The sequence below is a fragment of the Pinus tabuliformis genome, chromosome 2_2 (assembly GCF_031772625.1).
Source record: "Pinus tabuliformis cultivar Carrire ecotype Pingquan chromosome 2_2, CPIR1, whole genome shotgun sequence".
In the NCBI taxonomy this organism is placed as follows: domain Eukaryota; kingdom Viridiplantae; phylum Streptophyta; class Pinopsida; order Pinales; family Pinaceae; genus Pinus; species Pinus tabuliformis.
Window position 1 is genome coordinate 577,695,374 of NC_142300.1, and position 13,178 is coordinate 577,708,551.

A 13,178-nucleotide genomic window follows, 5' to 3' on the forward strand; every position below is an offset into this window, starting at 1 on the left:
GGTATCCTATACTGAGGATTGAAACTTCGATTAGGAGCTAGTTGGTTTTTGTCGAGGAGGATTTTTGTTTTCTAATTCCAGTTTCACAAGCTTGTTAGACATGTTTCTTATCGGCTTATTCATTTCCTCAGATTTTTGTTCTTAAGTTTCCTTTCCTTTGCTTGAGGAATCAACTTCCTCATTTCCTCTTCTCATATCTCTATGATCAGCTCTACCTCTACACTTCCTAATAGAGGTGAATTTTTCCTCAACTTCTAATTCCTCTATTTGGATCTAGTCCAAGGAGCGAGACTTCCTTTCTCTAATAGTGAAACCAAGATCTGGCTCAAAAGCCCCAGCAAAAACCACTTAAGTAGCAGCCTGTGGAGGTTTGATTTTAGTAGGAAGACTATTGTACAATTTTTTAAACCTCTTTATGAATTCAGACACATATTCATTATTCTTTTTCTTCATGGTATTAAATTTAGTGAGGATGTACCCATGGTCCCTCTTCTCCCCCCATTTTGCATGAAATAATTCTCCAGTTCTTCCCAGGTAATGATTGAAGCATTAGGTAGGGCTTTAAACCATTTTCGGGCTTCTCCATCCATAAACTAAACAAAAATTATTAACACCACATCCAGGTGTTCCACATTAAGGTTTTTAGCAAATGCACAAAAAATTTCTACATGCCTTTGTGTTGAAATGCCATCTTCTCTTGTGAATCCTGGTAAGAGATTAAGATAGTCTTGTGGCATACCTTTTAAGGGTTGTGGAAAATCCAATGGAGCATACTTGTTTAGGGGAAATCCTAGGACAACCATATTGAGCAAGGGAGGTGGTAGGAGGTTTATGACAGGTCCCATCTGAGTGGCAACTAACTAGATGTAGGTTGAGAAGCTATTCACACTCTGCGTGGGACTGTTTATAAGGATGTCTTTAACTTCTTCAACTTCATGGGAGGGATGAAATGAGAAACAAGGTGAACTGATAGAATCTTCTTCATTTTTTACTCTATAAGGAAATGAGTCAAGCAATGCACAATGTTCTTCAGGATATTCCAAGACTTTGGAGGAAGACTTAGGGTAGTTTATCACATATTTTTTAGAGCTAATTGATGATATTTCTAGAAAATACCTTGTGGAATTTGGATCAACAAGGATATGCTCTTTTCAAATCCTTTGGGATATTATTTTCTCAGGGTTGAATACAAGAGGACTTTTTTGTTGGCTTGTATTAGAGAAAGTATGAGGTCTCTGGAAAGCCAGGGTGCTCAAAATAAGATTCAAACAGCGGAGTCGCCAAGGTGGGAGATCTTCGACCCATACTTCCCCTACTCATCTAACATAGGTAATGTAAAAATTGTCATACCCAAGGAAAAATATTTTGATTCGTTACCCAGAAATAATGCTAGAATATGTTGTAGCTCCTACAGATAACCCCCGGGTTCAGGAAAGGATCAGTGCCCAGGACATCTTAGAGGATTGCTTTGAAGGATTTTCTGAGATTTGTGTTGCACTCCATATTTAATGTAATTGGAATTATATTGATTCAGAACTTGTTTCAATCACCCTTTTCTAAGGTAGAATTAAACATACACATATGTATATTTGAGCAGATATCACTCATCCTAAGGATAAACATCTTGATATGGTGGTCGACACACAGTAAAATGCATCTTAATATTTGTAGTTGCAGTAAAAATGGAGAGAGAGAAAGTAAGGAAATGACTTCAATGCAGAGGATTGGATAACACAGAATCCTAAGCAATGAATTCCAGCAAAACTATGCAATAATAAGGAGATGAAATGCCAAAATTGTGAAGATTGTTTTAAGGTTTCTAGCTCTATATTTTCATGGGTACATCCTGTCACAAAATAACATTGGTAAATATGTGATCTCATAGGTACTGCTGGCTACAATATAACACTAGTAAATATGTAATTTCACAAGTACCATTTCTACCTTATAACATAAGTGAATCCATAATTTGAGAGTGAAACCAGCAGCTTCTTTACACAATTTCAAAGGAATATAAATATACACGAAATCAAAAACAGAAGCGAACACACACTACACATTACTTTGCTTGTAATCACCAAATTTGCTTCACTAATATTTGAAAAGGGATTCCATATCATAGGTCCAACGCAGTTGACATTTATATAAGAATTAGCACCTCATGAACAAGTCATTGAACCAAGATTTGTAAGCTCTTTCTGTACATAGAACTCGAAACACTTGCAAAAATAGATTTCAGACCTCTGGGAATAAGATTTGGGGACCTTTAAAACGATTTTCTCCCCCCTATTTATAAGGAGGGGGGAGCTCGGGGAGGCTGGATTGGGAGGGGTAATAATCAACCTCGAAGAAAAAACAAAATTCAAATATGCTTGGGGACACCTCTAACAACTAGGCGGAAGCATTAGCACAATGGAAAGGATTAAAAATATGTTTGGACAGTGATGTCAACTCCTTAAACATAGTGGGTGATTCCAAGCTAATCATTCAAAAATGTATTGGGATTATCAAGAATGGCTCCCATCTAGCAGATGAAACTTCTTCAATCATGGTAAGAATAATATATATGTTAAAAATATTTGATAAAGTTAATCTATTCCACATGTTGCGAGCAAACAACCAGATGGAAAACATTCAGGAAAATGCGGGGGTTATATTAGGTCTTGGTATAGTATGCATAAATCACCACATAACATTATGTCCCATACCTTAGCAGATGGTTTTAGGCTAACATTATACATTGGGGGTACGGGTCGTCATAACTTTATGGAATCAATTAAGGAGGTGTTGACGGTGATGGACCCACCAACATGTCAAGGGGATCTCCCCGGTAAGAAGTCCCAATTAGACCTCAAACCATTTGGTGTAGGAGTCCCAGTAGTGGGTCGTAAGGTAATGCCTTGACCGCGATGTCGCATAGAGGCAAGTAGGATAACTCTGTCAATAGCAAGGGTGTGACTGATGCAGTGAGTCAAGGAAGGTGTATGAGAGGTTCCAACACTTTGAAAGGGGAAGGAGGTGAAGGTGAGTTCCAGGTTGAAAGGGATCAGTCCCAACTCGGCTAGGAACACACAACACAAAGGACATGCACATCTTTCGACAGAGAAATCCACTAAGATGTGGAAGTTACATCATACAAGGTAAGATAACACGTACAACACTCATGGATCAGTCCGAGACAAGTGCGATGGTTGTTATAGCAAGGTTCAAGTGAGAGGTATTTCCAATGTCCGACAGAGCAATCTACATGAATGGTGACAACATTAACAACATATGAAACACATTAACAATAAGATTTGTATAATTGCATGTGAATCAGTTCATACACAAGTACGTAAGTTAAACAACATATATCATTAAAGCAACCGAATCAATCCAACTACAATAACAACATATGCATGAAAATGTGCTAGCTCTTATTATATAAAGAAGTATAAGTCACAATCATACAATACATCCATGTAAACCTACTAGACCCAACAGTGGAATGTTACAACCACATCTGCCTACTCCTCCAAAGAGATGTACTAGCTTTGTGTAGTGGAGAAGCCAAGGCACGTTACAATATTGTCCAAGCCTTCTTCAAGATAGTCTTAGTAGAAGCTTGGCTGACCAAAAGCCTATAAAATGAGTTATGAGGGACTATTTATAGCAAAGGTTGGGGTAACCCTTGACATTCCCCTTTGTGATAGTTCAACTACCCTCATGAATCTTCATCTACTCTATGACTGTTACATCCAACTCTTGACACTTGAATTACACTTGACATGACTCAACATTACAATGCACATGTACTCATGTGAGACAACATGGCTTGAGCAAGCCTTCCAAGACATCACTAACACTTGGTCTGCTATGGTGAGACCAACTCTTTAACATGCTTTTGATGGTGAAGCTTGTGAGTTGATGCCAAGCTTGGTTGTTCGTGATGGTGTGTATGCACCTCATGGTGACTTCTTGCTGTAGTGAACTCTTGCCTCCATTGCAACCGGTGCATTGGTTTGGCCCCTTCACCCAACTCGTCTGCTAACATGCACATGGTCTTCTTGGGTGTGGTTGAATCAGAAACACATTTATGCATAGTGTTTTTTCTTATCTTCAAGTGTGTGTTGGTGGTCATGCACATCAACTTGCCAAAGTACATGTTCAACTCCGGTTGGACTTGCTTCTTGTCTTCGCCTTGGTGAGTGTGTTCAATGGGTTGGATTGTATGCGTGTGCACAATGACATGCATTTGCTACTGAATCCCTTGCATGCGATCAATAAAATAGCTCACCATGTCTGCTCTGTGTTAGCTACTGGGATGGATATTTAACTTGTACAAGCACAATTTCATCCATGAGTGCACGATGTGCCCACTGTTGTTCCTAATCCTACTTCAACTCATTGGTATATCTGTGAAACTTCATGTTCTTCCTTGAGTTGCTGCTTCAGCACATGCAACTCCTTCTTTGTTCCATTCTCTATCTTTGCACAATCTTCATGTCATGTTGTCACCTCATATCCAAAGTCTCCAAGTTGTTTTCATCATTAATGGATGTACTTGAGCTTGCAACCTTGTTCCACCTCCATGTTGTCAACAACCCTCCTCTTGCATTCATTGCATTTGGTATGTTGTCTTCAGCTGTTGTTCATGATGCTGCTCATTGTGATGTTGTTGTTGTTCATGATGCTTCTCGTTGTGATGTTGTTGTTGTCATATCTTGATGTCCTTTTCTACAAACAACTTGATGTCTTCATGGGTAGGCAAGTCCATAGACACTTGATCGATTGCATCCCCAATTGTGCTCTAAACGGTGTCTTTGTCTTTGCTCTTTTGGAAACCATTGTACCTATACTGCTAAGAGGCAAATGAACACTTACGATACCTGGATACATGGAAACACTCATAGAAAGAAATCTGTCAGTCAAAAACCAAAATTAACATGAGAACTCACTTGCAACATACCTGGGTGAATGATCATGAGGGTTGTGCAATTTTGGCTAGGAGGTCGGGAGACTGAATGCCAAGACTGCACAAGGCACAGTCGGGGTTGCTGGGAGACTAACTGACTATTGGAACTTCGCAATGCATAGTCTAGTCTGGCTGTTGACTACTGGTATTGCACAATGCGCAATTCCAGCTGGGAAGGACTATTGGCCTAAGGACAGATTTATGCAATTTATTAGGCCAAGCAGCCATTGTCCTCCAAAAATGTGCAAAACAGTAATGGAAGTGAGTGTTGGGCAGGAATGCACAAATATGGAGAGGAAGGTGAGCCTTCCTTCCCCAGATTGCACAATGCAGCCTCGGTGAAGGCAGAGTCTGGGCCAAGGTTGGCCCGACTCACTGGCGAGAAACTGAAAGAAACTAAGATAGTAAATGCATGAAGACACTAAGTGATAACAAAAGTGATTGATATTGCATGAAAAACATGAATGAAAGATTCAACAAACAGATCAACATGCATGTGGGTGAGGCAGTTCGCCGATTGGGTGAACGACCATGCAAAACAGTTTCATGCATGCGACAGCAGTGAGATAGCAACGAAAACTAAAACAGAGCTAGGAAAAGCTAGTATATATCTAAACGACAACAAGCGTTCAAACAAATCAAGAAAACATTACTCCCACAAGAGAAAACACAAAAAGCGACAGAAATGCAGCACAAGGCATGGGAAGCGGGCTTACCCCAAAAGAGCTAAGTTGAATGTGCCGATTGCTTCTATATGTGATGTGGGATGTCAGAGCTGCAAGGTTGATGTGAGCAATGAGCTTTGCAGTGTCTGGTTGATGATTTTTGATAACATCAAGGTCGTGATGCGCATGTCATGAATCTAGGGGAAGCGACAATTAGTGAGAGGTTTCGGAATTTCTCCTTGCATGTAAGCTCCAACTGCTAAACATAGATCCCTGAAACAAGGGATTCCTTTGCATGTTGCCTTGGGAGAAGAAGCCCATGCATGCAAGTATGTTTTTCTCAGTCATGGAGGGGACCGGTCAACTCAGTTGCACATGCAAGAGACTACTCGATTGTTGGAGAAAAATGCACATTTCTGGCTGGGAGCTAGGCTAGCTGCTGTGGAGTATTGAAGAAGGTATGTTTTTTTGATTATTTTTTCATCTTTTCTTTAAAGACTTATAATCCATTTGCATCATGAACTAGGTAATTAATAAGAAAATATGGTAAAATCTATGAGAATTATATGTAACGCAACTAATAATCGCCATTTTCTTATGCAGAAAAAAGGAAAAACAAAATATTGCCATGCCAAGGAAAAAGACAGAGCAGAGTTAAATCTTGTCCCTGTGGCAGGAAAACATATGCAGACACGGCAATCCAAACTGAAGCATATCAGCCAAGGAAAGGAAAAGGAGATATCGAATCGGCGCAAGAAAACAAAGGGATAACTGGAATTAATAGTTCGGCGAATCCCTCAGGATCCTTTGATCTTGAGGGATCACAATATTAACTATTTTTGCATCATTGATATCTCCACCCGGTTGTTATAAAAAGGGGTAGCACTGCTAGCCCAGGGGATGGGTTGTTGTTACTTTTATGTAATTTCTCATTATATCTGAAACTTTGATCATCGACTCTCATTGAGAAGTGATCCACTGTAACTCTGTTTTAGTGCTTTAATATAAATCTAGTTGTTGTTCCATCTTTGATCCTGGAATAATTTCAGGTGGTGTGTCCGTGGAGGCTAAGGGCCTGGCCCTGGTGGAACACTTGCTCCTATACCATTATCTTTCGTTTGTGTGTGGTTGTCATTATCAGCTTTGATCGGTAATCTAGTGTGTTTTGTTATTTTATATCATAGCTTTGTTACATTTACAATATCGTTCTCTATAACAGGAAGGTCGTATTGTTCATTTTGACTTTATAACATATTGTTGTTCCTTTAAGTCATTAATGTAACCTTACTTTTCTTTACATAATGCTATCGTTGTTCAATTACAGAGTAACTAGGCTGTAATATTCTTAAGTTGGTATTACTGTATTCATCTATGGTTTATGCTTCATTACAATTGTTGTTCAATTGACATTGTTGTTCCATTATAAATTATGATCGTTATCCTTTATAGCTGAGATCAATATTTGTGGTATCAGAATCAGATTACTATTTTCTCTCAATATTTGTGTGTGTTATTTTTTTCGGTACTGTATATTCACAATTGGCTCTAAGCGTTGTTCTATATTTCATTGCCAATTGGTTGCCGTTCCATTTCTATTTGTTGTCTGATTTATTCATAGAGTAAGGATCTCTCTTTGGTTTCTGTAGGATATAATTGTAGCCTTCATTTTCTTAGAGTAAGGTTTCGTTGTTTATCAAGCCTAGTTGTTGTTTCAATTATAGTTGCTATTCCATTTCCTGTTATTTGCATTGAACGATCTGAAACTGTAGCGAGCATTGACATTCATTGTCTAGTTCCTAGATTGATGATCTATTCCTTGATTGTCTTCAGTTACATCAGTTTACAAAGGGATGAGTTATTGTTACTGTACTCTTAACTGATATTTTACTTAGTCTTCTAAATGCATGATTTAGGCTTTAAAGTGCTTTGTTGTAAGTAGATTTTATTTTAAGCATCTGTTTACTCTTGTATTTTCTTTAGCACTATACTACTAGCATTACTCTGACAAATGACTGCCTCAAACTGAGTACACTCTTTGAGATAGCAAATCATTCCTGGATTGACAAGTTAATGTGAGGTAATTAGAGGTGAAAAAGACCCTTTTTATGGCTCAACATTTTGGTGTCGTTGCCGGGGAAGAGTGTATCCATTTGTTTCTTTTCTAGAGTAGTGTAAGAACCTGTTAGGAAATAACTGGGTTTTAAAAACAGAAGGTAAGAACCTGCATGTGGTGTATGTAATAGCCTTGCTCCCCTGCCTGATTTCCTATAGATTTGTTGTTGTTTTGTTTGGGTAGAACCTAACAGTTGATTTGTGTGCATGAATAAGCAGAAAAAGCCAAAAAAGAATCCCAAACCTCTACCCAAACCTGATAAAGCTAAGGGGCCAGTGACCCTTGGCTGATCAAACTTTATAGATGAAATCCTTAAGAAAGCAAAATCTCAGCCTTCAGTGAGACCTAGAAAAGTTACTTCTAGACAGCCTACTAGTTCCCTTCAAGCCACAGGATCACCATCTGTAGCCTTTGCTGAGGTGCATAGTCAAACCAAAGAGAAAGATTTTCAAGAAATTGAAACTTCTAGCCTAAAATCATTACAGGAAGGGAACCTTAGAGAAGCTGAAGAACCAAAATCCCTCTTAGGGTAATTCAGCCATTAAGCAGCCCAAATAAGGGAAGTGCTGCAAAAATCATTTATAACGAAGTTGAAGAAATTCAAGAACCTGAATCCCCCCAGACATTAGGCACTCTCATCATCCCAAATAAAGGAAGTGTTGTCAAGGCCATTCCCATTAGAGCCGTTCCCCCTCAACAACCTAGGAATATCCTCCTAGATATCCCAGAAGGCTATTGGCATATATTTGACCAAATGGCCCAGAACCAGCCAAACACCCAAACCTCTACACTGCAATACCCCATTGTGGATACTGCAGCTAATGCGCCTATGAAAGCAATTCCTCTTCAGCATATCCCTACATTCCATGGCCTTACATCAGAAGATCTAGATGCATTCCTGTTTGAATTCGATGTACTGTGTAGAGGATATGACTATACCACCAATCCCCAGAAACTGAAATTGTTTCCCTCTACATTAAAAGGGGCTGCTTTAAGATGGTTTATGGGATTAGGTGGTGGTGTTATAAATAATTGGGATCAAATGAAAGAGTCTTTTCTAAAAAAATATCAGGATTATTGCAGGTCTCGAGAGTTAAAAGATGAAATATTTCAGATGGTAGCTAGACCAAATGAAACATTAGAAAAGTATGTTGAACGTTTCCAGTATAATCTTCAAAGATCTCCTTATGCATCATTACCCTTACCTAATAATGTATTAAAAACAACATTAATTAGGGGAATGAAGGAATAATGGATTGAGACATTAAACGTTATGGGGAAGGAGATATTTATCAGGAAAATTTTGCTGACATTATTGAATTATGTATCAGGAGCTCGAGAGGCAGCACAAGACTAAAACCAGCAGAACATGATCGATTTGTAAGAGATAATAGAATTTTGGCAGAAGGAGTAACTCGTGCAGAAATTAGAAATTTATTAGAAAATTTTAAAACTGACATATTGGGGACACTGAAAACACAACTTGATATTATGCAGGCCAAACAAAAGCAAGCAGAAGCATAACAAAATTTGGCAATCTTCTGTCCTAGATGCAGAAAGAAACATAGCCATAAGGAGTGTCCATTAGATGCAGTCCAAGTTTGCGCCATTTGTACAAAATACCACTCCACAGAGAGCTGCCCCTCACTTCCTGGATTGAAAGCAGTATACAAGGAAGCAGAAGAAGAGCCAGAATCGGTGTATCTACTTAATTAGCGCCGTCAATGGCAGCCGCGACAAACAGGTATGTTTTCAGACCCAGCTTCTTCTTTCCAGCCTCCACAATATCATGCTCAACAATATAATACAATGTGGCAAAATCAACCCCCCTTCCTGAATTGGTCACAGCAATCATTCCCTTCATCATCTCCATGGCCGAATCAAGCAAGCCAACCCAATTGGCCAAATTTTCCCTATACCCCACCATATTGGCAAAACAATGTTTATCCACCACAATGGACCCCTCCTACTTCACAGAGTCAAACCTGGCAGACAAACTGGCAAAGACCGATGAATCAGCCAGTAGGAACCATCTCGCTCCCTCAACCTACACTGCCAACCCTACAACAAAACCCCCAGTCTAACTTAAGGCCGCAACTCCCAGCCTAGCCCAACCCCAATCCGAATAACAGACTGGTCCATTCCATTCAAATAATCAAAACACCAGAGATAGAAACCAATCTAAGGGAATGTAATGAACTTCAATTAATATCTGGGCGTATCATTGAAACAGAGGGAGATAAAACAGTTCAAGTTGAAAATCAGTTACCTGTAGAACAACCGTTACAAGAAGAGGACGTGACCAGACAACAAATTCATGATCCAACAACCACATCCTCTCCTCCATTCCTATAATGCTTAATTATACCTCAACCTATACAATATCCTGATTTTGACATTTTGGGAGAACTACGAAACCTGTACATAAAAATTCCACTCCTCCAAGCCATTCAAGACATCCTGATATATGCAAAGACTATCAAAGAACTATGTATAAAGAAACCATGGAGGACAATAACAAATAACCCAAAAGTCGAAGTAGTTGGCACTTTATCTGACTTATTATTAGGAAAAGAAACACTTGTTAAATAAGAAGACCCATGGAATCCAATAGTAACCGTACAAATCTATGGTCAAACCTTCTCAAATGCCTTAGTTGATCTAGGAGCTACAATTAACATCTTAACAACCACTACTTGCCAAAAACTGGGCATTACATCAGTAGAACCGACCTCCACTTTATTAGAACTGGCTGACCGATCTGTAGTTAGGCCAGAGGGCACACTACATGATGTTATGGTATCTGTTGACTCTTGGGAGTATCCGACCGATTTTCTAATAATAAACCCCAAAAACCGACTTGATGGACATCCATTGATCTTAGGCAGACCTTGGCTCGCAACTGTCGATGCTTATATTGGCTGCCGACAAGGAAATATGACCATTACTAGGGGGGCAAATATTAAGAATCTAGCTTTATACCCCCCAGCGCAGCCAAGTGTCACAATAATAAAAACTAACAAGCATCATGTATCATACCTCACCGAAAATATTAGATCTCCATTAACCATACAAGAGGCCCTTGATTTCAAAGACCAAACAGAAGATGATGCCATTAATAATTTTATTAGCCAAGCTGAACCCAGATCCCACATACAATGTCACATGATAGAAGCAGCATTTGATAATGAATTAGAAGAGGATCCTCTTAAAGATACACACGATCAAACAATACCTACTACTTCTGTTTCACATAGAAAAATTGTAGAAATTGAGCCAGGAAAGACTTTAAACATTAATGCCAACCTGACTTCCAAACAAGAAAAGAAGCTCATCCAACTATTGAGGAAATATAAAGAAGCATTTGCATGGGACTACCCTGATATGAAAGGAATTGATCCCCAGTTATGTACACACCACATTTACATAGAAAAGGATGCGAGGCATGTTCGCCAACCACAAAGGAGACTTAATCCTCATCTAAAAGACGTTGTAAAAGCTAAACTTCAAAAACTTTTAGATGTTAACTTCATATACCCTATCTCCAATAGTAAATGGGTCTCTCCACTTGTTGTGGTACCAAAGAAGAATGGAAAGTGGAGGATTTGTGTAGATTATAGAGAATTAAACAAAGCAACACAAAAAGACCACTTTCCCCTTCCATTCATTGATCAAGTATTAGACACTCTGGCAGGAAAGAAATTCTTTTTTTTCTTAGATGGATTCAGTGGATACAATTAGATTCAGATTTCCCCTTAAGACCAAGACAAAACCACTTTTACTTGTCCTTGGGGAACATTTGCCTACAGAGTTCTACCTTTTTGCCTATGCAATGCTCCTGCCACATTTTAAAGAGCTATCCTCAGCATTTTTTCAGATCTAATAAATGAGGGGCTCGAAGTCTACATGGATGATTTTACACCATACGGAGATGATTTTGACCCAGCATTAGACACACTGGAAAAAGTCTTGCAACGTTGCATTGCCACCAGGCTTTGCTTAAGCCATGAAAATGTTATATGATGATGACTGAAGGACTTATTCTAGGTCATTATATCTCAGCAGCTGGCATACAAGTAGATCCAACCAAAATTCAAATAATTTTGCTAATTCCCACTCCTACCACTCAAACAGAGGTACACAGTTTTCTTGGATTGTCTGGTTATTATAGAAGGTTTATAGAGCATTTTTCACATATTTTTGCACCTCTATATGCACTGACAGGTAATGTTGACTTTCTTTGGACAGAAAAATGTGATCGTGCTTTTCAGGATCTGAAGAATCTTGTGTCCACAGCTCCAGTCCTTCGAGGACCAAATTGGGACCTGCCATTTCAAATTTCATCAGATGCCTCAGATACAGCTATTGGAGCAGTCCTTGGGCAGGAAGAAGATAAAAAACCATATGCAATTTATTATATTAGCAAGAATTTATCCCCTGCTGAATTGAATTATACTGTTACTGAAAAGGAATTTTTAGCTGTAATACATGCTGTCAATAAGTTCAGGCATTACATTACTGGATATCCTATTATCATGTATACAGATCACTCTGCCATAAAATATTTAGCAAATAAACCAATCACAAATGGTAGAATAACTATATGGCTGATTTTATTGCAAGAATTTGATATTACAATCAAGGACAAACCTGGAAAAGAAAATCATGTAGATGACTTTCTCTCGCAAATTCCAAAACCAGTGGATGCAACAGCAGTTGAAGATCAATTTCCAGATGAGAATTTGTTTGTTGTCACTGTTAAAACACCCTGGTATGCTAATGTTGCAAATTACTTGGTAGTAGGTAAATTACCAAAACATCTGAACCCCAATGAACGAAAATAGATTGTCCAGCGAAGTGCTCGATTTTCCTGGATTAGGGGCTACCTATTCCATACAGGAGCAGATATGCACATAAGGAGATGTGTCCGGGAGGCTGAAATTTTTGATATTTTGAAAGCTTGTCATGATGAACCATGTGGCGGACACTTTTCTGATCGAAGAACTGGACATAAGGTGCTGCAAATAGGGTATTATTGGCTTACGATCTTCAAAGATGCAAAGAAGTTCGTTCAAGCTTGTGATAGCTGTCAAAGATCATGACACCCTAGTTAGTCCGATGAAATTCCCCTAAACTCACAACTGGTTATTGAACCATTTGAGCGACAAGCACTTGATTTTGTTGGTCCAATTAACCCATCCTCGAACCAGAAAACATATATTTTGGTGGCAACAAAATATGTCACCAAATGGGTTGAAGCAGAATCATTGCCGAGAGCTACAAAGGATTCTGTCATACAGTTCCTGTTTCATATATTTGTGCGATATGGGCTTCCAAGAGACATAATTACAGATGGTGGACCACAGTTTGCTGGTAACAAGATTGCTGCAACACTTAAAAACTATCATATCCAGCATAAAATTACTACTCCATACCACCCATAGGC